Consider the following 27,259-nt stretch of genomic DNA (forward strand, 5'->3'; position numbering starts at 1 on the left):
TATAAAATCAATGCACAAAAATCGGTAGCATTTCTGTATGCAAATGAAAAAGACACAGAAAAAGAAATAAAGGACATAGTCCCATTTTCAATCGCAACAAAAAAAATAAAATACCTTGGAATAACGTTAACCAAGGAAGTAAAAGATCTATACAACAAAAATATAAAAACTGTCAAAAAAGAAATTGAGGAGGACCTGAAACGATGGAAAGACCTCCCATGCTCCTGGACAGGCAGAATTAACATTGTGAAGATGACAATCCTACCAAAGGCAATATATAGATTTAAGGCAATTCCAATTAAAATCCCTACAGTGTTCTTCACAGACATAGAAAAAATGATCTCAAATTTCATATGGAAAGGAAGAACGCCTCGCATATCCAAATATATCCTCAGCAAAGAAATACTTCTGGTGGCATCACCATACCCGATATAAAGCTATATTACAAAGCCATAGTAATAAAAACAGCATAGTACTGGCATAAAAACAGGAGTATAGACCAATGGAATAGACTTGAGGACCCGGATTTTGGGCCAAGCAACTATAGCTACTTGATATTTGACAAAGGCCCAAACAATATAGACTGGAAAAAAGATAGCATCTTCAACAAATGGTGCTGGACAAACTGGATAACCACATGCAGGAAACTATAACTTGATCCACACATTTCACCATGCACAAAACTCAAATCCAAATTGATCAAAGACCTCAACATAACACCAGAAACTCGAAAACTACTGGAAGAAACTTTAGGAAGTACTTTCCATGATATAGGAATGGAAAAAGACTTCCTGAATAAAACCCCAGTGGCTCAAGTTCTTAAACAGTCACTCAACTATTGGGATCATATGAAGGTGAAGAGTTTCTTTACAGACAAGCATATAATAAGCAAAGCCAATAGAATACCCACAGAATGGGAGAAAATATTTGCAGGTTATCTAACTGATAGAGGCCTTATCTCTAGAATTTACAAAGAACTCAAACGTCTAAACAATAGGAAGACAAATACCCACTCACAAAATGGGGCACAGAGTTAAACAGGCAATTCACAGAGGAAGAGATACAAATGGCAAACACACACCTAAGAAAATATTCATCATCCCTAATCATCAGAGAAATGCAAATTAAAACAATTATGAGATTCCACCTTACCCCAATAAGGATAGCCACCATGAAAAGGTCAAATGAAAATAAATGCTTGTGAGGATGTGGAGAAGCAGGGACACTCATTCACTGTTGGTGGGAATGCAGGATGGTACAACCACTTTGGAAAGCAATATAGAGACTCCTGAAAATGCTGGCTATAGAAATACCAACAGACCCAGTTATACCATTACTGGGCATCTACCCTAAAACCTTCAACCCAGAAGCCAGAGAGATTTGCTCAACTATGTTTGTAGCGGCTCAATTCGTAATAGCTGAAAGCTGGAACCAACCCAGATGTCCATCATTAGAAGAATGGATAACAAAGATGTGCTATATCTACACAATGGAATTCTATACAGCAGTAAGAAAAAACGACATAAAGAAATTTGAGTAAAAATGGTTGAACCTGGAACCGATCATTCTCAGCGAACTTGCCCAATCACAGAAAAAATATCGACACATAGTCTCACTCAATTGCAACACCTAACCTGAAAGTGCCCAAGATGCCTTACATACCCAACATGCACCTCATGGACTAGACAATAAGATGGATGGGAGGGCGGGAAGGGAATCAAAGGGTGGTAAACAGTAATCTGGACACAAACAGCAATGGTACCATAAAATTCTACTTCCTAAAAGACAGACCAAATGGCTGAACCTTCAGTAGACCCTTACAGGAAACACCTGAACTACAAGACACTGGAGAGGGTAGGATCAAAACTGACCTAAATCTTCTACATCTTCCCTCCCTCCCTCTCCTCCTCTCCCCTCTGTCTCTATCCTCTCTAACTCTTGTATATTAGTTATCTTTTTCCTCAATTTCTTAGTGGACACTGACCTGTAACCCCCTGTTCCAGCTTGGAACTACCATACACAATGAGCTTTTGATCAGAGAAACCTACAAGGTTTCCCAAAACAATGACATACTTCTGTCAGAGTACTTGATAACACACCAAAGGCCAGTGGTAAGACCCTATTGCTGAAGACTCCATACACAGCTGACATGTAAAATGGAATGACATGGCCAGAAGCCAGGAGAGAGTCAATCCCCAGACAGTCAGCGTGTCTAGTGCCAGAAGGCGCTACATAGGCGACTGGGGGAAATGACCAATATCTGTCCAAACAACACATTGTTTACCCTAATTAGCAACAAATAACTGGATGTGATGCCCACACAAGTGCAATAGTGGTACACAGCCATGGTGAGGAATCAATTGCTCTTGATTTGGCTAACTGATCCACTCAGTGGTACTAGACCCATAGCTGGAGCTGGGAAACAAGTCAGAACCATACCCAAACACAAGCCCACTCTTCAATATCAAGCTACCATCAATCACGGGGTATAAGAGGGCCTAAATCTACCTTACTGTCTATCAAAAAAGTAAGTCTTATCTCAATTTTCTGGGTGCTAACTTACTCTCCATTGGAGAATCTGCTTCTCTTTCCAGATAGATGCAGATCCTAAGAAGAGAGCTGCCCCAACATACCTCAAAAGGGGCCCAACTGAAACTATGGACAACTGGCAAAATAAGCAAGGGTGATGTTTTCCTGTGAACCGGATACCAGCACAAAAGGGGAAGGAGATCAACGCAGAGAAAAATCAACTCCTACCAAAGCAGAGAGCCAGAGCCTCACAGGCCCCCAACACCTCAGCACTGAAGCAGACCAGAAATGAACCCAACATGGCTCAGGGAAATTTTGCGGAAGAGGGGGTGGAAAGAATGTCAGAGTCACATGTTGGGTCGTGATTTGCAGAGACAGTTATCATACCAATAACTGAGGGCTAACTCCACAATGCATGACCCATTTTCATTAACAAGGAGGGTCTAATGGGTAGGGGTAGATAATAGAAGAGCCTAAATAATGGTACCAAACGGCCTGTATTTACTGAAAAGAAAACTAAAAAATTAAATTTAAAAAAAATTAAAGAAAAGGAAACCTCCTGTGTGGAGAGATGGAATGTTATATACAATGAACCAAATATGTCAGGATATCCTTTGATGTCTTTTAAAAGCCATTTACTATCAACCTCTGAATCTGACATACCCCCATGAGAATGCACCCCTACACTGTTCTTATGTATATAGCAAAAACTGATAGACTTGAAGAAGATCTAGGTGGCCAGACTTACATTTTACACAGTTCTACAGGATAACTTTTAATGGGTGGCCCATAGAAGTGTCATAACTGACTGGCGCCATTTGTCCTACGCTGTTTTAACTCTGTAGTATAGTTCATTGCAGAGTATTTTCTTATTGATGATTTTGTTGAAGGGCTGTGTCCCAATTCTTGAAAGTTAAACTTGGGAGCAAAACTCTTGGTGTTTTTGTGATTTCTGTGTGCTCGATCGAAATGTGCTAAGAGAATTAAAGATTAAGTACAAAATGGAATGTTAACATTTTCATGAGATATTTCCTTAATACACTAAAATGACTTCATTTTGTGATCACTAATAGCATTGATGAACAATATGCAAAAATTATCTGTGAACTAGCATTCCTGTTGTAGAGGCTCCTAAACTATCACTTGGGAAATAGATACAAATTATCTGTGAACTAGCATTCATGTAGTAGAGGTGCGTAAATGAAGACATGGAAAATACATGCAAATTCAAACCAAAAAAAAAAAAAAAGAAAAGAAAAGAAAACAGGACTATGCAACATTGAATACAGGCTTAGTTAGCAGGGGGAAACGTTACTGTGTAGAAAAATACAAAAAACATGACCTTTATGATGAATTCACAATGAGAAACGTAAGGATCCAAGCTGTCCTACTCTTGGAATTCAATGCTATTTTTCAATAGCAACTGATCCTACCAGATAACCCAAGAATGTGAATGTCAATTACCCTCAGTTTATGATGGGAAATGAGCTTCCTCCTCCATAGGATCATAGATCCATGAATTCCCTCTTACTATTCAAGGAGAATTGTTTATTGTACACAGTTTTCAATGGGAACATTCTCAGTATTCACACAGTTCTGGCCCTTTGAATTCATGTTCGTTTGCAACAGGAAATATTCCTAGTATATAATCTCCAATGGAACTTTAAATCAATCTTAGTTTACCATTGGAAATTTCTTCGTAATGAAATTACAGACCGTTGAATTCGCTGTTAGTCTTCAGTGAGAAACGTCCATTTCAAACAGCGGGACTACATACGTTGAATTCAGGGATAGATTTCACAGGGCAATTGAATATTATACACAATTGAATTACAGAACTGGAACTTCTCTCTTAGGTTTCTTGCACCACCTATGTTGGTATTGAAGCAGCTTCTTATCTTTTCAGCTCATGGCTAGTTTTCATTAGTAAATGACCCTAGTACATAACTGGCTAAAAGAACGTTGCATTCGCTCTTAGTTTTCCAGGGGATAAGTTCTCCCTAGAAAACATGTTTACGGTACGTTGACTTGAAGTTTACTATTCATCGCAAAATGTTCCCTTAGAAAACAGGACTATGCAACCTTGAATACAGGCTTAGTTAGGATTGCGGATTTGTTTAGAGTAGAAAACAGGAAAGAAACACATGACATTCACAATGAGATTGCAATGAGAAACGTAAGAATCTAAGATGTCCTACTATTTGAATTCCCTGGGATTTTTCAATAGCAACTCTTCGTACCAGATAACCAGTGAATGTAACTGTCAAATACCCTTAGTTTATGACGGGAATAGATCTTCCTCCTCCATAGGATCATAGATCGTTGAATTCGCTCTTCTACTTTTCAAACAGATTGTTTATTGTACACAGTTTTCAAAGGGAAATATTCTCACTAGTCACACAGTTCTATCCCTTTGAATCACTGTTGGTTTTCAACCGGAAATGTTCCCAGCATATAACGTCTGATGGACCTTTGAAATCACTCTTAGTTTACCATTGCAAATATTCTTCTTAATGAAATTACAGAACATTTGATTCACTGTTGATATTCAGTGAGAAACCTTCATTTCAAACTTCGGAACTACATAACACTGAATTAAGGTTAGAATTACAAAACTCGAACATCAACGTTAGTATTCGAGTGCAAACTTTATTGATACACAAGCACCTTGTAATCTTTTCAGTTCATGGTTAGTTTTCAAGAGGAAAAGTCCTACTACAAAACCGACTAAGAGCACTTTAAATTCACTTTTAGTGTTCCAGGGGATACGTTCTTCCAGGACAACATCTTCAGAGAATATTGAATTGAACTTTACTATTCATTGGGAAAAGTTCACTTAGAAAACAAGACTATGCAACATTGAATACAGGCTTAGTTCACAGGGGGAAAGGTTACTGTGTAGAAAACTACAAACAAACCTGACCATTCTGATGAGTTCTCAATGAGAAACGTAAGGATCCAAGCTGTCATACTCTTGGAATTCAATGCTATTTTTCAATAGCAACTGATCCTACCAGATAACCGGTGAATGTAACTGTCAATTACCTATCCCTTTGAATCACTGTTGGTTTTCAACAGGAAATATTCCTAGCATATAACCTCTGATGGAACATTAAAATCACTCTTAGTTTACCATTGCAAATGTTCTTCTTAATGAAATTGCAGAACATACGATTCACTGTTGATATTCAGTGACAAACCTTCATTTCAAACAGTGGAACTAGATAACACTGAATTCAGGTTAAAATTACAGAACTCCAACTTCACTGTTAGTTTTTGAGGGCAAACCTTCTTGGTACTCAAGCACCTTCTCATGTTTTCAGTTCATGGTTAGTTTTCATTAGCAAATTATCCTAGTACATAACCGGCTAAGAGCACAATGAATACACTCTTAGTTTCCAATGGGATACGTTCTTCCAAGACAACAGCTTCAGAGAATATTGAACAGAACTTTACTATACATTTGGAAATGTTCATTTAGAAAACTGGACTACGCACCATTGAATACAGGCTTCGTTAGCAGGGGAAAGGTTACTGTATAGAAAACTACACAAAAACATGACCTTTCTGATGAGTTCTCAATGAAAAAAGTAAGGATCCATGCTGTCCTACTCTTGGAATTCAATGCTATTTTTCAATAGCAACTGATCCTACCAGATAAGCGGAGAATGTAGCTGTCAATTACCCTCAGTTTATGATGAGAAATGAGCTTCCTCCTTCATAGGATCATAGATCCATGAAATCCCTCTTACTATTCAAGGAGAATTGTTTATTGTATACAGTTTTCAATGGCAAACATTCTCAGTATTCACACAGTTCTGCCCCTTTGAATTCATGTTCGTTTTCAACAGGAAACGTTCTTAGTATATATACTCTGATAGAAATATGAAATCAATCTTAGTTTACCATTGGAAATTTCTTCTTAATGAAATTACAGACCATTGAATTCGCTGTTAGTCTTCAGTGAGAAACGTTCATTTCAAACAGCGCGCCTGCAGAACTTTGAACTCGGGAAAGATTTCACAGGACAATTGAATATTATACACAGTTGAATTACAGAACTCGAACTTCTCTGTTAGTTTTCTTGCACCACCTATGTTGGTATTGAAGCAGCTTCTAATCTTTTCAGTTCACGGTTAGTTTTCCCTAGTAAATGATAGTAGTTCATAACCAGCTAAAGGAACGTTGCATTCATCTTAGTTTTCCAGGGGATAAGTTCACCCTAGAAAACTGGTTTACGGAATGTTGAATTGATCGTTAGTATTCATCAGAAAATGTTCCCTTAGAAAACAGGTCTATGCAACCTTGAATACAGGCTTAGTTGGAATGCGGATTTGTTTAGAGTAGAAAATAGGACAGAAATATATGACATTCACAATAAGTTTGCATGAGAAACGTTAAGAATCCAAGATGTCCTAATCTTTGAATTCCCTGGGATTTTTCAATAGCAACTGTTCGTACCACATAACTGGTGAATGTAACTGTCAATTACCCATAGTTTATGACGGAAATGACCTTCCTTCTCCATAGGGTCATAGATCGTTGAATTCGCTCTTACTTTTGAAAGTGATTGCTTTTTATACATAGTTTTCAATGGGAAATATTCTCACTAGTCACACAGTTCTAGCCCTTTCAATCACTGTTGTTTTTCAACAGGAAATGTTCCCAGCATATAACCTCTGACGGAACTTTGAAATCACTGTTAGTTTACCATTGCAAATGTTCTTCTTAATGAAATTACAGAACATACGATTCACTGTTGATATTCAGTGAGAAATCTTCATTTCAAACAGCAGAACAACATAACACTGAATTCAGCTCAAAATTACAGAACTCGAACGTCACCGTTAGAGTTCGATGGCAAACCTTGTTGGTCCTCAAGCAGCTTCTAATCTTTTCAGGTCATGATTAGGTTTCATTAGCAAATGATCCTAGTATATAACCGGCTAGGAACACATTGAATTCACTCTTAGTTTTCAGGGGATATGTCCTTCCAGAACAACAGCTTCATGGAATATTTTATTGAAATTTACTATTCATTGGGAAATGTTCACATAGAAAACAGGACTATGCAACATTGAATACAGGCTTAGTTAGCAGGGGGAAAGGTTACTGTGCAGAAAACTACACAAAAACCTGACCTTTCTGATGAGTTCTCAATGACAAATGTAAGGATCCAAGCTGTCCTACTGTTGGAATTCAATGCTATTTTTCAATAGCAACTGATCCTACCAGGTAACCGGTGAATGTAACTGCCAATTACCCTCAGTTTATGATGGGAAATGAGCTTCCTCCTCCATAGGATCATAGATCCATGAATTCCTTCTTAAAATTCAAGGAGAATTGTTTATTGTACACAGTTTTCAATGGGAAACATTCTCAGTATTCACACAGTTCTGGCCCTTTGAATTCATGTTCGTTTTCAACAGGAAATGTTCCTAGTATATAACCTCTGATAGAACTTTGAAATCAATCTTAGTTTACCAATGGAAATTTCTTCTTAATGAAATTACAGAACATGGAATTCGCTGTCAGTCTTCAGTGAGAAACGTTCATTTCAAACAGCGAGACTACAGATCTTTGAATTCAGGGTTAGATTTCTCAGAGCAATTAAATATTATACACAATTGAATTACAGAACTCGAACTTCTCTGTTAGTTTTCTTGCACCACCTATGTTGGTATTGAAGCAGCTTTTCATCTTTTCAGTTCATGGTTAGTTTTCATTAGTTATTGATCCTAGTACATAACCGGCTAAAAGAACTTTGCATTCACTCAGTATTCCAGGGGATAAGCTCTCCTTAGAAAACAGGTTTATGGACCATTGAATTGAACTTTACTATTCATCGGGAAATGTTCCCTTAGAAAAAAGGACTATGCAACCTTGAATACAGGCTTAGTTAGGAATGCGGATTTTTTTAGAGCAGAAAACAGGACAGAAACACATGACATTCACGATGAGTTTGCAATGAGAAATGTTAAGAAACCCAGATGTCCTACTCTTTGAATTCCCTGGGATTTTTCAATTGCAACTGTTCATAACACAAAACCGGCGAATGTAACTGTCAATTACCCTTAGTTTATGACGGGAAATGACCTTCCTACTCTATAGGATCATACAGCATTGAATTTGCTCTTACTTTTCAAAGAGATTGTTTATTGTACTCAGTTTTCAACGGGAAATATTCTCACAAGACACACAGTTGTAGCCCATTTAATCACTCTTGGTTTTCAGCAGGAAATGTTCCCAGCATATAACCTCTGATGGAACTTTGAAATCACTCTTAGTTTTCCATTGCAAATGTTCTTCTTAATGAAATTACAGAACATTCTATTCACTGTTGATATTCAGTGAGAAACCTTCATTTCAAACACAGGAACTAAATAACACTCAATTCAGGTTAGAATTACATAACTCAAACGTCAGCATTAGTTTTTGAGGGCAAACCTTGTTGGTACTCAAGCACCTTCTAATCTTTTCAGTTGATGGTTAGGTTTCATTAGCAAAGATCCTAGTACCTAACCAGCTAAGAGCACATTGAATTCACTCCCAGTTTTCCAGGGGATACGTTCTTCTAGGACAACAGCTTCAGAGAATATTGAATTGAACTTTACTATACATTGGGAAATGTTCACTTACAAAACAGGACTATGCAACATTGAATACAGGCTTAGTTAGCAGGGGTAAATGTTATTGTGTAGAAAACTACACAAAAACATGACATTTCTGATGAGATCTCAATGAGAAACGTAAGGAACCAAGTTGTGCTACTCTTGGAATTCAATGCTATTTTCAATAGCAACTGATCCTACCAGATAACTGGAACGTAACTGTCAATTACCCTCAGTTTATGATGGGAAATGAGCTTCCTCCTCCATAGGATCATAGATCCATGAATTCCCTCTTACTATTCAAGGAGAATTTTTAATTGTACACAGTTTTCAACGGCAAATATTCTCAGGATTCACACAGTTCTGGCCCTTTGAATTCATGTTTGTTTTCAACAGGAAATGCTCCTAGTGTATAATCTCTGATAGAACTTTGAAATCAATCTTAGTTTACAATTGGAAATTTCTTCGTATTAAATTACAGACCATTTAATTCGCTGTTAGTATTCAGTGAGAAACGTTCATTTCAAACAGCGATACTACAGAACGTTGAATTCAGGGATAGAGTTCACAGGGCAATTGAATATTATATAGAATTGAACTACAGAACGCGAACTTCTCTGTTAGTTTTCTTGCACCACCTATGTTGGTATTGAAGCAGCTTCTAATATTTTCAGTTCATGGGTAGTTTTCATTACTAAATGATCCTACTTCTTAACCGGCTAAAAGAACGTTGCATTCACTCTTAGTTTTCCAGGGGATAAGTTCTCCCTAGAAAACAGGTTTATGGAACGTTGAATTGAACTTTACTATTCATCGGGAAATGTTCCCTTAGAACACAGGACTATGCAACATTGAATACAGGACTAGTTAGGAATGCGGATCTGTTTGAGTGGAAAGCAGGACAGAAACACCTGACATTCACCATGAGTTTGCAATGAGAAACGTAAGAATCCAAGATGTCCTCCTCTTTGAATTCCCTGGGATTTTTCAATAGCAACTGTTTGTACCAGAAAACCGGTGACTGTCAATTACCCTTAGTTTATGACGGGAAATGACCTTCCTACTCCACAGGATCTTAGGTCGTTGAATTCGCTCTTACTTTTCAAAGAAATTGTTTATTGTACCAGCTTTCAACGGAAAATATTCTCACTATTCACACAGTTCTATCCCTTTGAATCACTGTTGGTTTTCAACCGGAAATATTCCCAGCATATAACGTCTGATGGACCTTTGAAATCACTCTTAGTTTACCATTGTAAATGTTCTTCTTAATGAAATTACAGAACATTTGATTCACTGTTGCTATTCAGTGAGAATCCTTCATTTCAAGCAGCGGAACTACGTAACACTGAATTCAGGTTAGAATTACAGAACTCGAACTTGACCCTTAGTTTTAGAGGCAAACCTTGTTGGTACTAAAGCACCTTCTAATATTTTCAGTCCATGGTTAGTTTTCATTACCAAATGATCCTAGCACATAACCGGCTAGGAGCACATTAAATTCATGCTTAGATTTTCAGGAGTTACATTTTTCCAGGACAACAGCTTCAAAGATTATTGTATTGAATTTTACTATTATATGGGAAATGTTCACTTAGAAAACAGGACTATGCAACATTGAATACAGGCTTAGTTAGCAGGGGGAAAGTTTACTGTGTATTAAACTACACAAAAACATGACCTTTCTGATGAGTTCTGAATGAGAAACGTAAGGATCCAAGCTGTCCTACACTTGGAATTCAATACTATTTTTCAATAGCAACTGATTCTACCAGATAACCGGTGAATGTAACTGTCAATTACCCTCAGTTAATAATGGGAAATGAGCTTCCTCCTACAAAGGATCATAGATCCATGAATTCCCCTTTACTATTCAAGGAGAATTGTTTATTGTACACAGTTTTCAATGGGAAACATTCTCAGTATTCACACAGTTCTGGCCCTTTGAATTAATGTTCCGTTTCAACAGGAAAAGTTCCTAGTATATAACCTCTAATAGAACTTTGAAATCAATCTTAGTTTACCATTGGAAATTTCTTCGTAATGAAATTACAAAACATTGAATTCGCTGTTAGTCTTCAGGGAGAAACGTTCATTTTAAAGAGCGGGACTACAGTACTTTGAATTCAGGGATAGATTTCACAGGGCAATTGAATATTATACACAGTTGATTTACTGAATTCGGACATCTCTGTTTAGTTTTCTTGCACCACCTATCTTGGTATTACAGCAGCTTCTAATCTTTTCAGTTCACTGTTAGTTTATTAGTAAATGATCCTAGTACATAACCTGCTAAAAGAATGTTGCAGTCACTCTTAGTTTTCCAGGGGATAAGTTCTCCATAGAAAACAGGTTTACGGAACTTTGACTGGAAATTTACTATTCATCGGTAAGTGTTCCCTTAGAAAACAAGACTATGCTACCATGAATACAGACTTAGTTTGGAATGCGGATTTGTTTAGAGTAGAAAACAGGACAGAACCACATGACATTTACGATGAGTTTGCAATGAGAAATGTAAGAATCCAAGATGTCCTACTCCTTGAATTCCCTGGGATTTTTCAATAGCAATTGTTCGTACCAGAGAACCGGTGAATGTAACTGTCAATTACACTCAGCTTATGACGGGAAATGACCTTTCTACTCCATAGGATGATAGATCGTTGAATTCGCTCTTACTTTTCAAAGAGATGTTTATTGTACACAGTTTTCAACAGGAAACATTCTCACTAGTCACAGTTCTGCCCTTTGAATCACTGTTGGTTTTCAACAGGAAATATTCCCAGCATATAACGTCTGATGGACCTTTGAAATCACTCTTAGTTTACCATTGTAAATGTTCTTCTTAATGAAATTACAGAACATTCAATTCACTGTTGCTATTCAGTGAGAAACCTTCATTTCAAACAGCGGAACTACGTAACACTGAATTCAGGTTAGAATTACAGAACTCGAACTTGACCCTTAGTTTTAGAGGCAAACCTTGTTGGTACTAAAGCACCTTCTAATATTTTCAGTCCATGGTTAGTTTTCATTACCAAATGATCCTAGCACATAACCAGCTTGGAGCACATTAAATTCATGCTTAGATTTTCAGGAGTTACATTTTTCTAGGACAACAGCTTCAAAGATTATTGTATTGAACTTTACTATTATATGGGAAATGTTCACTTAGAAAACAGGACTATGCAACATTGAATACAGGCTTAATTAGCAGGGGGAAAGGTTACTGTGTAGAAAACTACACAAAAACATGACCTTTCTGATGAGTTCTGAATGAGAAACGTAAGGATCCAAGCTGTCCTACTCTTGGAATTCAATACTATTTTTCAATAGCAACTGATTCTACCAGATAACCGGTGAATGTAACTGTCAATTACCCTCAGTTAATAATGGGAAATGAGCTTCCTCCTCCATAGGATCATAGATCCATGAATTCCCCTTTACTATTCAAGGAGAATTGTTTATTGTACACAGTTTTCAATGGGAAACATTCTCAGTATTCACACAGTTCTGGCCCTTTGAATTAATGTTCTGTTTCAACAGGAAAATTTCCTAGTATATAACCTCTAATAGAACTTTGAAATCAATCTTAGTATACGATTGGAAATTTCTTCGTAATGAAATTACAAAACATTGAATTCGCTATTAGTCTTCAGTGAGAAACGTTCATTTCAAACAGCGGGAATAAAGAACTTTGAATTCAAGGATCGATTTCACAGGGCAATTAAATATTATACACAATTGAATTACAGAACTTGAACTTCTCTGTTAGCTTTCTTGAACCACCTATATTGGTATTGAAGCCGCTGCTAATCTTTTCAGTTCACAGTTAGTTTTCATTAGTAAATGATCCTAGTACATAACCACTAAAAGAACGTTGCATTCACTCTTAGTTTTCCAGGAGATAAGTTCAACCTAGAAAACACGTTTAGGGAACATTGAATTGAACTGTACTATTCATCGGGAAATGTTCCCTTAGAAAACAGGACTACACAACCTTGAATACAGGCTTACTTACGAATGCGGATTTGTGTAGAGTAGAAAACAGGACAGAAACACATGACATTCACGATGAGTATGAAATGAGAAACGTAAGAATCCAAGATGTCCTACTCTTTGAATTCCCTGGGATTTTCCAATAGCAACTTTTCGTACCAGATAACCGGTGAATGTTACTGTCAATTACCCTTAATTATGAAGGGAAATGACCTTCCTACTCCATGGGATCATAGATCGTTGAATTCGCTCTTACTTTTCAAAGACATTGTTTATTGTACACAGTTTTCAACGGGAAACATTCTCACTAGTCACACAGTTCTGCCCTTTGAATCACTGTTGGTTTTCAACAGGAAATATTCCCATCATATAAACTCTGATGGAACTTTGAAATCACTCTTAGTTTACCATTGCAAATGTTCTTCTTAATGAAATTACAGAACATTTGATTCACTGTTGATATTCAGTGAGAAACCTTCATTTCAAACAGCGGAACTACATAACACTGAATTCAGGTTAGAATTCTAGAACTTGAACTGCACCGTTAGTTTTCGAGGGCAAACCATTTTGGAACTCAAGCTCCTTCAAATATTTTAATTTCATTGTTAGTTTTCATTAGCAAATGATCCAAGGCCATAACCAGCTAAGAGCACATTGAATTCACTCTTAGTTTTCCAGGGGATACGACTTCAAGGACAACATATTCAGAGAATATTGAATTGAACTTTACTATTCATTAGGAATTGTTCACTTAGAAAACAGGAGTATGCAACATTGAATACAGGCTTAGTTAGCATAGGGAAAGGTTACGGTGTAGAAAACTACACAAAAACATGACCTTTCTGATGAGTTCTCAATGAGAAACCTAAGGATCCAAGCTGTCCTACTCTTGGAATTCAATGATATTTTTCAATAGCAACTGATTCTACCAGATAACCAGTGAATGTAACTGTCAATAACCCTCAGTTTATAATGGGAAATGAGCTTCCTCCTCCATAGGATCATAGATCCATGAATTCCCTCTTACTCTTCAAGGAGAATTGTATATTGTACACAGTTTTCAACGGGAAACATTCTCAGTATTAACACAGTTGTTGCCCTTTTTATTCATGTTTCTTTTCAACAGGAAATGTTCCTAGATATAACCTCTTTTAGAACTTTGAAATCACTCTTAGTTTACCATTGTAAATGTTCTTCTTAATGAAATTACAGAACATTCGATTCACTGTTGATATTCAGTGAGAAAACTTCATTTCAAACAGCAGAACTACATAACCCTGAATTCAGGTTAGAATTACAGAATTCGAACTTCACCGTTAGTTTTCGAGGGCAAACCGTGTTTGCACTCAAGCACCTTCTAATCTTTTCAGTTAATGGTTAGTTTTCATTAGCAAATGATCCTAGTATATAACCGGCTAAGAGCACATTGAATTCACTCTTAGTTATCCAGAGGTTACGTTCCTCTAGGACAACAGCTTCAGAGAATATTGAATTCAAATTTACTATTCATTGGGAAATGTTCACTTAGAAAACAGGACTATGCAACATTGAATACAGGCTTAATTAGCAGGGGGAAAGGTTACTGTGTAGAAAACTACACAAAAGCATAACTTTCTGATGAGTTCTCATTGAGAAACCTAGGGTCCAAGCTGTCCTACTCTTGGAATTCAATGCTATTTTTCAATAGCAACTGATCCTACCAGATTAGCGGTTAATGTAACTGTCACTTACCCTCAGTTTATGAGGAGAAATGAGCTTTCTCCTCCATAGGCTCATAGATCCATGAATTCCCTCTTACTATTCAAGGAGAATTGTTTATTATACAGTTTTCAACAGGAAACATTCTCAGTATTCACACAGTTCTGGCCCTTTAAATTCATGTTCGTTTTCAACAGGAAATGTTCCTAGCTATAACCTCTGATAGAACTTTGAAATCAATTTTAGATGACCATTGGAAATTTTATCGTAATGAAATTACAGACCATTGTATTCGCTGTTAGTCTTCAGTGAGAAACATTCATTTCAAACAACGGGACTACAGAACTTTGAATTCACGGATAGATTTCATAGGACAATTGAATATTATACACAATTGAATTACAGAACTTGAACTTCTCTGTTAGTTTTCTTGCACCACCTATGTTTGTATTGAAGCAGCTTCTAATCTACTCAGTTCACGGTTAGTTTTCATTACTAAATAATCCTAGTACATAACCGGCTAAAAGAACGTGGCATTCACTCTTAGTTTTCCAGGGGATAAGATCTCCCAAGAAAACAGGTTTACAGAACGTTGACTTGAACATTACTATTCATCGGAAATGTTCCCTTAGAAAACAGGACTACGCAACCTTGAATACAGGCTTACTTACGAATGCTGATTTGTGTAGAGTAGAAAACAGGACAGAAACACATGACATTCACGATGAGTATGAAATGAGAAACGTAAGAATCCAAGATGTCCTACTCTTTGAATTCCCTGGGATTTTTCAATAGCAACTGTTCGTACCAGAAAACCGGTGAATGTAACTCTCAATTACCCTTAGTTTATGACAGGAAATGACCTTCCTAATCCATAGGATCATAGATCGTTGAATTCCCTTTTACTTTTCAAAGAGATTGTGTTTATTGTACACAGTTTTCAAAGGGAAATATTCTCAGTACTCACACAATTCTAGCACTTTGAATCACTATTCGTTTTCAAATGGAAATGTCTCCAGCATATAACCTCTGATGGAACTTTGAAATCACTCTTAGTTTACCATTGGAAATGTTCTTCTTAACGAAATTACAGAACATTCGATTCACTGTTGATGTTCAGTGAGAAACATTCATTTCAAACAGCGGGACTACATAACACTGAATTCTAGTTAGAATTAGAGAACTCGAACTTCACTGTTAGTATTTGAGGGCAAACCTTGCTGGTACTCAAGCACCTTTTCATCTTTCAGTTCATGGTTAGTTTTCATTAGCAAATGATCCTAGTACATAACCAGCTAAGAGCACATTGATTTCACTCTCAGTTATCCAGGGGATACATTCCTCCAGGACAACAGCTTCAGAGAGTATTGAATTCAAATTTAGTATTCATTGGGAAATGTTCACTTAGAAAACAGGACTATGCAACATTGAATACAGGCTTAGTTGGCAGAGGGAAAGGTTACTGTGTAGAAAACTACACAAAAACATGACCTTTCAGATGAGTTCTCATTGAGAAACGTAAGGATCCAAGCTGTCGTACTCTTGGAATTCAATGCTATTTTTCAATAGCAACTGATCCTACCAGATAACCGGTGAATGTAACTGTCACTTACCCTCAGTTTATGATGAGAAATGAGCTTTCTCCTCCATAGGATCATAGAACCATGAATTCTCTCTTACTATTCAAGGAGAATTGTTTATTGTGCACAGTTTTCAAAGGGAAATATTTTCAGTATTCACACAGTTCTGGTCCTTTGAATTCATGTTTGTTTTCAACAGGAAATGTTCATAGAATATAACCTCTGATAGAACATTGTATTCAATCTTAGTTTACCATTGGAAATTTCTTCTTAATGAAATTACAGACCATTGAATTCGCTGTTAGTCTTCAGTGAGAAACAATCATTTCAAACAGCGGGACTACAGGTTTCACAGGGCAATTGAATATTACACACAATTGAATTACAGAACTTGAACTTCTACGTTAGTTTTCTTCCACCACCTATGTTGGTATTGAAGCAGCTTCTAATCTTTTCAGTTCATGGTTAGTTTTCATTAGTAAATGATCCTAGTACATAACAGGCAAAAAGAACGTTGCATTCATTCTTAGTTTTCCAGGGGATAAGATCTCCCTAGAAAACAGGTTTACAGAACGTTGACTTGAACATTACTATTCATTGGGAAATATTCCCTTAGAAAACAGGACTATGCAACCTTGAATACAGGCTTAGTTAGGAATGCGGATTTGTTGAGGGTAGAAAACAGTACAGAAACACATGACATTCACGATGAGTTTGCAATGAGAAACGTAAGAATCCAAGATGTCCTACTCTTTGAATTCCCTGGGATTTTTCAATAGCAACTTATCGTACCAGATATCTGGTGAATGGAACTCTCAATTAAACTTAGTTTATGACAGGAAATGACCTTCGTAATCCATAGGATCATAGATCATTGAATTCCCTCTTACTTTTCAAAGAGATTGTGTTTATTGTACACAGTTTTAAACGGGAAATATTCTCACTACTCACACAATTCTAGCACTTTGAATCACTATTGGTTTTCAACAGGAAATGTCTCCAGCATATAACCTCTGATGGAACTTTAAATCACTCTTAGTTTACCATTGGAAATGTTCTTCTTAACGAAATTACAGAACATTCAATTCACTGTTGATATTCAGTGAGAAACCTTCATTTCAAACAGCGGAACTACATAACACTGAATTCAGGTTAGAATTACAGAACTCGAACTTCACCGTTAGTTTTCGAGGGCAAACCTTGTTGGTACTCAAACATCTTCTATTCTTTTCAGTTCATGGTTAGTTTTCATTAGCAAATGATCCTAGTACATATCCAGCTAAGAGCACATTGAATTCACTCTTAGTTATCCAGGGGATACGTTCCTCCAGGACAACAGCTTCAGAGAATATTGAATTGAAATTTACTATTCATTGGGAAATGTTCACTTAGAAAACAGGACTATGCAACATTGAATACAGGCTTAATTAGCAGGGGGAAATGTTACTGTGTAGTAAACTACACAAAAACATGACCTTTCAGATGACTTCTCAATGGAAACATAAGGGATCCAAGCTACGACTCTTGGAATTCAATGCTATTTTATGCGGCGAACCCCCTGACCAGCAGGAGAAGAACGACCAGCAAACGAAGATCCTTCTTGATCACACTTTATTGGACAGCCTCTTGGTTAACAGGAAAGCTGATGGTGAGGGGCCGGGGCGCGGGAGTGTAGCTGCTTTTATAGGGTGTAGTACCACGAGGCACCTACGGATTGGCTGCCACTTGTTCACCCACCACCCAGGGCCACATGGTAGGCCCAGGGTGCATTACCTCATGCACATGCGCAGCATCAAGCACGACTGCCGCTAAGACATGACCAAGTAAGGAGTTGATTGTCCTGCCCCTTGGCAGGAAGTAAGCGCCATCTTGTAATGGCGACTGTCTCAGCTCCTCACAGTTCCCCCTTTTTTGTTTACTGGGCAAGCTCAAGAGGATAGCTCTTTCCCGATCAGGTTCTCACCTCATGATGTGTTTACCGATCAAGGGAAGAAGTTCAACCTCCCCTTCCTCAGTGTGATGGGACTGATCCGCTGAGCGTGCAAAGGTGGCGGTCAAACAAACCTTACCAAATCCCTGCCCTTTCTCGTGCAATGGGTATCCTGAGACCCTGAGGGTGCAAAGGCCAGGGGAGCTATTTGCCCTTTAAGGCTGCCAGCCTTATTTGGGGAGAGGAGCCACATTGTAAGGCAGCGAGCACTTGCGAGATGACCATTTTATCCCTCTTAGTTTGGGCTCGCAGGCGACAGAGCAACCATAGGCACAACACACACCCTCATAGGCAGCACACCAGAAACATTCCAGTTCCTACCCATTCCTTGAAATAGGAGAATGCAGATGATATCCAAGAAGTAAAGCCTTTTGCCAAGCTAAGATCCACTCGTGTGGAGTTAATATGTACTATAGCTGGTCTTAATTCCTCCAATTCCCTATCAAATTCCTTAGACCAATTTTGCGAGAGGGCTAGCGACAAACTACAAGACAGATTAGCAGCTCTGGTGAAGTTTTCATAAGGGACACTAGTAACACACAATGCATTATACTTCCATTCACATCCCAGCTGAGCTAGCTGCCAAAGGATATCAACCTGTTCTTGGACTAAATCTATTCTTTGGTTTAAAATTTGGATACCACCCTTCAAGTGAGAATTTAAAGCTGTCTGAGTGTCCAAAGCCTCAGAGGTAGAAGTAGCCAAATCATTCAGCGTCTCAGCCATCTGTACTGAGGAAGCTATGGCCACACCCGCCGCAGTAGCAGCAGCAGCTATCACAGCCACGGCTGCTATAACTGCTGCTGTGATGCCAAAATTCCTTTTATTCCTAAATAAAGTCAGCGTGCTGGGAACTTCCACAGGCACAGGGATCCAGCATAGCATTCTTAAACTTTGGAGCATCCCAGCATTGGGACAAGAGGCAGGAGGTATTGGAGCAACTACTAAAGGAGGAATTACTGAGGACAAACATAAACGGTGGGTGAACGCAAACTGGTGCCGGGGAGAAAGTAGCATTTCTTGCGTTAGTTTGGCACCCATGTCCAATGCTCATAATTCCCCCTGTGGAGTTGAGAGTTTTGTATAAAGCACCCCAGTTCTCATCAGCTTACTCCACCACCTGCTCCTTCTCACTAAAGACTGCAGTCACATTATTACAAGCAACTTGTCCTCCCTGTAATAACACAAAAGTTGTGAGAGCAGTACAGCTTCCATTTGTTCCACACAAAATCCACTTTGAAAATGGATTATACTTTCTATCTTGTCTGAAAAATCCCCCAGTCCCTAAGGCCAGATAGGGATGGGGACCCCTCATGTCCGGGGAGAAATTAAAGAGTTTTCCCTTACTAGTCCAGCCAACACCGGTAGACTGACAGTCAGACCATGGCCAGGTTTCCCCTTCATCACTTCCCCAACAATGAGGAGCAAACTGTGGTTGGTATGCTTTGTCTGATATGTTTACACCAACCAGAAATGTTCCATTAGGCCAGATTGTCAATTCAGTATAGGTATAGTTACCAAATTTATATTGGGAAGTCTTATTCTCTGGACCATATCAATTATTACGTCTCTGTTGGTCATTTCTTTCAGAAATCATGTCCCCGTGGAACCAAGCAAAGGCTTGTTTCTTTAAGACCATACAGTCCTCATAAGTCGGATCAAGCGTAAAGCACAATGCCCCCATTGCCTGGAAACTCCGCTGTTCTCCGATAGAAACGGAAAAGGTGTCTTTCTTCACCATGGGAAGACCCAGTTCCTTCTCTGTTGTAAAGAAACAGGGAAAAACCACAGCGGAGTGATATACTGGCATGGGTTTGGGAAATGCAGACATAATGCCCCAACGCTGTTCTCCACTACATTCCAGGCACAGGATGAGGATCATCAATAAGGCTTTCCTTTTCTCCATCCTTCTCTCCATCCTGGTAGGCATCTCCGTCTCTAGGAGCCTCCTGTTGGGGTCGGATAATTGTTTTCACCAAGCGAGCCGGAACCCAATGCGGAGAATCTTGGTCCTGTGGAAAAACATAAACAGCTCCCCTGGATCTTAACATCACAAGATCCGATCCTTTCCATTTATTATCTAAGACATCCTTCCACATCACCATTTCACTGGGCATGGGAATCTTAGATTGACTGTGTCTTTCTGCTGTACTTTTACCATATGGATCCAAAATCAAAAAATTAAGAGTGAAGAGGGCTAAAGAAACTCTCTCCTTAGGGGTTGCATCCTCTGCTATCCCCCTTTTTTGTTTAAATAAGAGGGCTTTTAGGGTTTTATTTGCTCTTTCTACTATACCTTGGCCCTGTGGGTTGTAAGGAAGGCCAGTGGCATGAGCTACCTGCATTTGTGCGCAAAAGGCTCAAAAACCAGCAGATGTGTATGCTGGGACATTATCAGTTTTTAAATGGCGTGGCTTTCCCCAAGCCGCCCAGGCCTCTAAACAGTGAGTCTTGACATGAGAGACCTTTTTACCTGTCAATGGAGAGGCGAAAATAACGCCTGAACAGGTGTCCACTGAGACATGTAGGTATTTTAATCTTCCAAACTCTGTAAGATGTGTCACATCCATTTGCCAAAGGTCTCCAGGACGTAGGCCTCGGGGATTAACACCCACATGTGGGGAAGGCAAAAACGTGACACAAGATTGGCAAGATTTTACAATATCCCGTGCTTTATTTCTGGAAATAGGAAATTTTAGTCTTAAAGTATTTGTAGGGACATGATATAGTCTATGGAATTCTGTTGCCAAAGTCTTTGGATCATCCAAGGAGATCAGGGCTAGCCTAGCGGCCCGATCCACAAGGTCATTAGCCTGTGACAAGGGGCCAGGCAGTAGTGAATAAGCTCGAATATGAGAAACATAAAAAGGGCAAGTTCGCTGCAAAATTAAAGATTGAAGTTGTAAAAGAATATTAGACACTAGACTAGTAGAGCGAACTGAAGCAGCGATCTCTAAATTAGCCACTGCATTGGCCACATACAAGGAATCTGTAAACAAATTAAAGGAAGTGGGGAATGTCTGAAATACCTCCAAGACTATTAAGCATTCAACAATCTGAGGAGAGTCAGGTCTGAACATTCTTACTATAGGCTCCGATCCCTGTACCAGGTAGGCCCCACGACCAGACTTTGAGCCATCAGTAAAGATGGCAGGGGCTGATGTAATAGGCTCCTGAACAGTGATTTTAGGAAAGTAAACCAGATTGTTTTCAACAAAGGACAAAACAGGGCTCTTTGGGTAATGATTATCTATGACATTGGGGAAAGCGCACATGAGAATGCTCCAGTCATCCACAGTGCCAGACAAGACCTCTACTTGTTCCTTAGTATAGGGAATGATAAGCCTGTCAGGCAGCTTTGCAAAATGTATTAAACAATATTTAAGCCCCAAGCAAGCTTGTTGAGGGACCAGCTGTGGGAAATATTGGAGAGTGCGAGCTCCTAAAGAGTGCCCATGAAGCCACAATAGAGGGCCCTCCTGCCAGAGCACTCCTGTAGGGACATCCTTAGTTTTTAGGATGCACAAAAGTAATGGTTTAGACGGATCAAATCTATCAAGCTGTGCTTTAGTAAGTGCCTCTTCAATCTTATTAAGCACCTCACGGGCAGGCTGCGTGAGCATGTGAGGAGACAGGACATCGGGGTTGCCTTTAAGAATAGAAAAGAGTGGCAGCAACTCTGACAGAGGCACATGGAGAAAACCCCTCAGCCAATTAATATCTCCCAGCAACTTTTGAAAATCATTAAGAGTATGCAAATGAGAGGTGCGGATGCACATCTTCTGTGGTCCCACAGAGCAAGGGCCAATGACTGTCCCCAGAAAAGTAACAGAGTCTGTCTGTTGAACCTTCTCAGGGGCTATCATTAAGCCATGATTCTCCAATGTTGAACGACTCTTTGGAAAGAGGTATGTAGAATAGTCAACTCAGGGGCTGTTAACAAAATATCATCCATATAATGAATCATACGGAAAGAGGGGAACTCTTGATGGACAGAGGTCAAGGCGGTGTCCACAAATAGCTGACACATAGTAGGGCTATTAGCCATTCCCTGGGGCAACACACGCCATTGGAAACGAGCATCCGGCCTCTCATGATTGACTGAGGGGAGAGCGAAAGCAAAATGTTCCCTGTCTTGTGGGCAAAGCGGTATGGAGAAGAAACAATCCTTAATATCTAAGACCATTATTGGCCAGCCCTTGGGCAAGGCAGAAAGCGCCGGCAGGCCTCTCTGCACAGGTCCGAAAATTTGCATTTGGGCATTAACCGCTCTCAGATCATGGAGCAACCTCCATTTACCTGACTGTTTCTTGATCACAAATATAGGGGTATTCCAAGGAGAAACAGAGGGCTCCAGATGACCTAGATCCACCTGTTCCTGAACCAGTTGTTTTGCTGCTTCCAATTTTTCTTGGGATAGGGGCCATTGAGGAACCCAAACGGCTTTGTTAGTTAACCAAGGAATGGGCACCTTGACTCTCTCGGAAGCGGCATTTTCAACGACCCCTAGGAAAAACCCAATCCACAGCGGTCAGCTTTTCTTTTGGAATGATTGGATCGGGGCGCCCCTGAAGGAACTTTCCTAGTCCCTGTTCTGGGACAAAGCCTTGTATTTTCATCATATTTTTATTAGCCTCCAAATAGTCATTAGTCAGGCGGAGGTGCAACTGGGATTGAACATCCCTTCCCCACAAATTGATAGGGACCGCTAATACAAAAGGCTGTATTCTTCCCTTTTGCCCCTCATCAGTATACCATGTTAGTTCTTTTGCACTCATCTGGGGTGTCTCTGCATACCCCAAACCTTGAAGGGTCTGAGAGGATCTTTGAAGGGGCCAAGACTTTGGCCAGGAGTCCAGCTTTATAATGCTCCTGTCCGCACCTGTATCGACTAAGCCTGAGAACATCCTGCCTTCAATGATTAACTGTAAGAGAGGCCTCTGATCTAATTCCAGTGACAAGCAGGCCAGGTCCACCCCTGTGGACCCAAGACATCCTGTCCCCTTCTCCCTCTGTTCAGCAGGGAATTGTGAATGAGTGGAGGGCAAAGCCAACAGCTGAGCAATACGATCCCCCGGTGCAATGGAGATCGTCCCATAAGGGGAGTGGCAGAGGACTTTAATGACACCTGTAAAGTCAGGGTCAATGACTCCAGGAAAGACAATTAACCCCTTCAAGGTTGATGACGACCACCCCAGAAGAAGCCCCACAGTATCTTTATGTAAAGGACCACAAATGTCGGTCTCCAAGGCTTGGATCCCCATCTCAGGGGTTAGGACCAATCCGGAGGCGGCACAGAGGTCCAGCCCTGCGGAGCCTGACATGGCTCTCCTACATGAGAGGGCGGAGGCGGGCCCAGCGCCGGGGCTGGGGTTTGAAGTGCCCCATAAATTTGAGGGCCCTGGGGACGGGGGCCCTTCATCCCTATTTTTTGGTCCTGAGTAGATTGAAGGGGGGGTAAAGGTAGACCATTAATATCTCTTACTGACCTGCACTCATTTGCCCAGTGTTTACCCTTCTTACATCTTGGGCAAGTACCCGGCGGCCTCTGCTTCCACCCCTCCTTTACCGGCGGGGCGGATTGTTCAGCTCTGGGGCATTGGCGTCTAAAGTGTCCTAGCTGCCCACATTTATAGCACCCTTTATTTTTCTGAGCCTGTTGAGACTTAGTAGCCGCTAGGACCGCGGCAGCCAGCCCAGCATTAGAGAGTGGCCCCCCAATTTCTCGACAGGCTTTAATCCAGGCTTCTAGTCCCTGTTTCCTAACTGGGTTTATGGCTCGCTGAAATTCTTTTGTGCTCTGTTCATAAATTAATTGTAGTACAAAAGGCAGAGTATGATCTGCAGCTCCAATGGTTTTTTTTGCAGCTTCCATCAGCCTGGCGGCAAAATCTGCAAAGGGCTCTGTCGGGCCTTGTATAATCTTTGTCAGGTTACCAGCTACTTCTCCCTTATTAGGGACTTCCCTCCAGGCCCGATAGTGAATATCATTAATCTGTTGATAAACTTCCAAAGGAAAGTTAACTTGGTCAGCCATATGAGGGCCAAGCCCCAAGAGCATATCAACCGTCCATCCTGGATGGCCACTCTGAATGTTTCGCCTGGCCTGTGCCTGAGTATTGTGCATAACCAGGGCCTTCCACTCTAGAAACTGGCCTTTTGAGAGGCAAGCTTTACCCAATTCTGTCTAATCTGTAGGAGTTAAAGGATCTGTAATAATTCTGCTCAGCAGCGCTATAGAATAATCTGCAGCCGGCCCAAAATCTTTTGCCGCTTGAACTAGGTCTTTTAATTGTTTGAAAGAAATTGGATCATACCTCCTCTGCTGGGTTACTGTATCCTCAAATACAGGGAAAACTGAGACTAGCCACGACCATGTTTTTGGTTTTATGAAGTGGCATGTGTCTCTAGCAGTTATAGGGGGGAGGTGCAGAAGGCTCTATTAATTGCGGAGATCCATCCCCTTGGGCCTGTTTTCCTTTTGTCAGTAGGGGGCGCCTAGACAGAGGTAAAAGGTGCCCTCTTATAACTTCCTTATTTCCTTCCCCCCCTTTTTGTAATAGTTCTTCCTCCTCCCCCTCCTCCAGGTCTGAGTTGGAGGTGATTTCCTCATCTGTCCTTCCCCTTCTGTCTCAAATACACTTAAACGTGCAAGCTTTTCAATAGGGGGATACAGCCTGGTAAAGGTCCCTTTAGTCCCTTTCTCAGGCAAGCGATGACTCATTTCCCCCATCTCTTCAAGCTCCTCCTGCAGGCTTTTATCTTTATCTTGTATATGTTTCTCCTTCTTTATATCTCCCTTTTTCTTAGGCCTAACTTTTGACTCCCCATTTGAATCAGACTCAGAAAGACTATCCTGATGCTTTGCTAGAGCCTCCCACCCTTTTTTAATGATCTCTATGTGGTTCCCTTTACTCAAACAAGAATTAATAAGGTGCCAGACCGGCAATGTGCCTTTGCCTATTCTATCTTCTTTCTTTGCCCGCTCCAAATCTTGACCCAATTTTTCCCACGTAAGGAGTGAAAGATCACCTGACACCGCAAACCACGGTGCGATCTCATCCAGGTCTTTAACAATCTTTTTAATGGTCGTGGACGAGACCTTAATGTCTCTCTGTTTAAGCAGTTCCTTTATGGGTTGGACAAAGCTGTCGGGTGCAAAGCTTGCGCTCTGGGAATTGCCCATGACGTACGCTGTTATCTACCAGCGAATTTACTGGCCAGAAGAAGAGGGCAAGGCAGCGTGCGACAGATCGAAAAACCCTGTTATCTACCAAGGTCTTTTACTTTTGATTCGTACCGCAAGGCTAATCCTCTTCAAAACAGCGGCACTCCCTTCCAGGTTCGTCACAACGGCACCAAGAGCAGCAGACAACAAGAAAAATTAACCACACAGGAATAAAAATGGCAAGAATCAAATATGGGTCTAGCATGACTGGGGTAACTTACCGCGGTCTTCCTCTCCGTGTGTCAAGTTCTGGATCCTCTTCGGCCCCTCACCCGATGCCTAGAAGGCACCCGGCGTCCCAGGTTTTGGCACCACTTTGCAGTGAACCCCCTGACCAGCAGAAGAAGAACTACCAGCAAACGAAGATCCTTCTTGATCACACCTTATTGGAGAGCCTCTTGGTTAACAGGAAAGCTGATGGCGAGGGGCCGAAGCACGGGAGTGTAGCTGCTTTTAAAGGGTGTAGCACTATGAGGCACCTATGGACTGGCTGCCACCAGTTCACCCACCACCCAGGGCCACGGGATAGGCCCAGGGTGCATTACATCATGCACATGCGCAGCATCAAGCACGACTGCCGCTAAGACATGACCAAGTAAGGAGTTGATTGTCCTGCCACTTGACAGGAAGTAAGCACCATCTTGTAATGGCGACTGTCTCAGCTCCTCCCAATTTTACAATGGCAACTGATCCTACCAGATAACCGGTGAATGTAACTGTCACTTACCCTCAGTTTATGATGAGAAATGAGCTTTCTCCTCCATAGGCGAATAGATCCATGAATTCCCTCTTACTATTCAAGGAGAATTGTTTATTATACACAGTTTTCAACAGGAAACATTCTCAGTATTCACACAGTTCTGGCACTTGTATTCATGTTCGTTTTCAACAGGAAATGTTCCTAGATACAACCTCTGATAGAACTTTGAAATCACTCTTAGTTTACCATTGCAAATATTCTTTTTAATGAAATTACACAACATTCGATGCACTGTTGATATTCAGTGAGAAACCTTCATTTCAAACAGCGGAACTACATAACACTGAATTCAGGATAGAATTACAGAACTCGAACTTCACCATTAGTTTTCGAGGGGAAACCTTGTTGGTACTCAAGCACCTTCTAATCTTTTCAGTTCATGGTTAGTTTTCATTTAAAATTATCCTAGTACACATCCGGCTAAGAGCACAATGAATTCACTCTTAGTTTTCAAGGTGATACGTTCTTACAGGACAACAGCTTCAGAGAATATTGAATTGAACTTTACTATTCATTGGGAAATGTTCACTTAGAAAACAGGACTATGCAACATTCAATACAGGCTTAGTTAACAAGGGAAAGGTTACTGTGTAGAAAACTACACAAAAGCATGACCTTTCTGATTGGTTCTCAATGAGAAACGTAAGTATCCAAGCCGTCCTGCTCTTGGATTTCAAGGCTATTTTTCAATAGCAACTGTTCCTACCAGATAACCGGTGAATGTAACTGTCAATTACCCTCAGTTTATGATGGGAAATGAGCTTCCTCCTCCATAGGATCATAGATCCATGGATTCCCTCTTTCTATTCAAGGAGAATTGTTTATTGTACACAGTTTTCAATGGGACACATTCTCAGTATTTGC

This window comes from Jaculus jaculus, chromosome 10 (genome assembly GCF_020740685.1).
Source record: "Jaculus jaculus isolate mJacJac1 chromosome 10, mJacJac1.mat.Y.cur, whole genome shotgun sequence".
Taxonomy (NCBI): Eukaryota; Metazoa; Chordata; class Mammalia; order Rodentia; family Dipodidae; genus Jaculus; species Jaculus jaculus.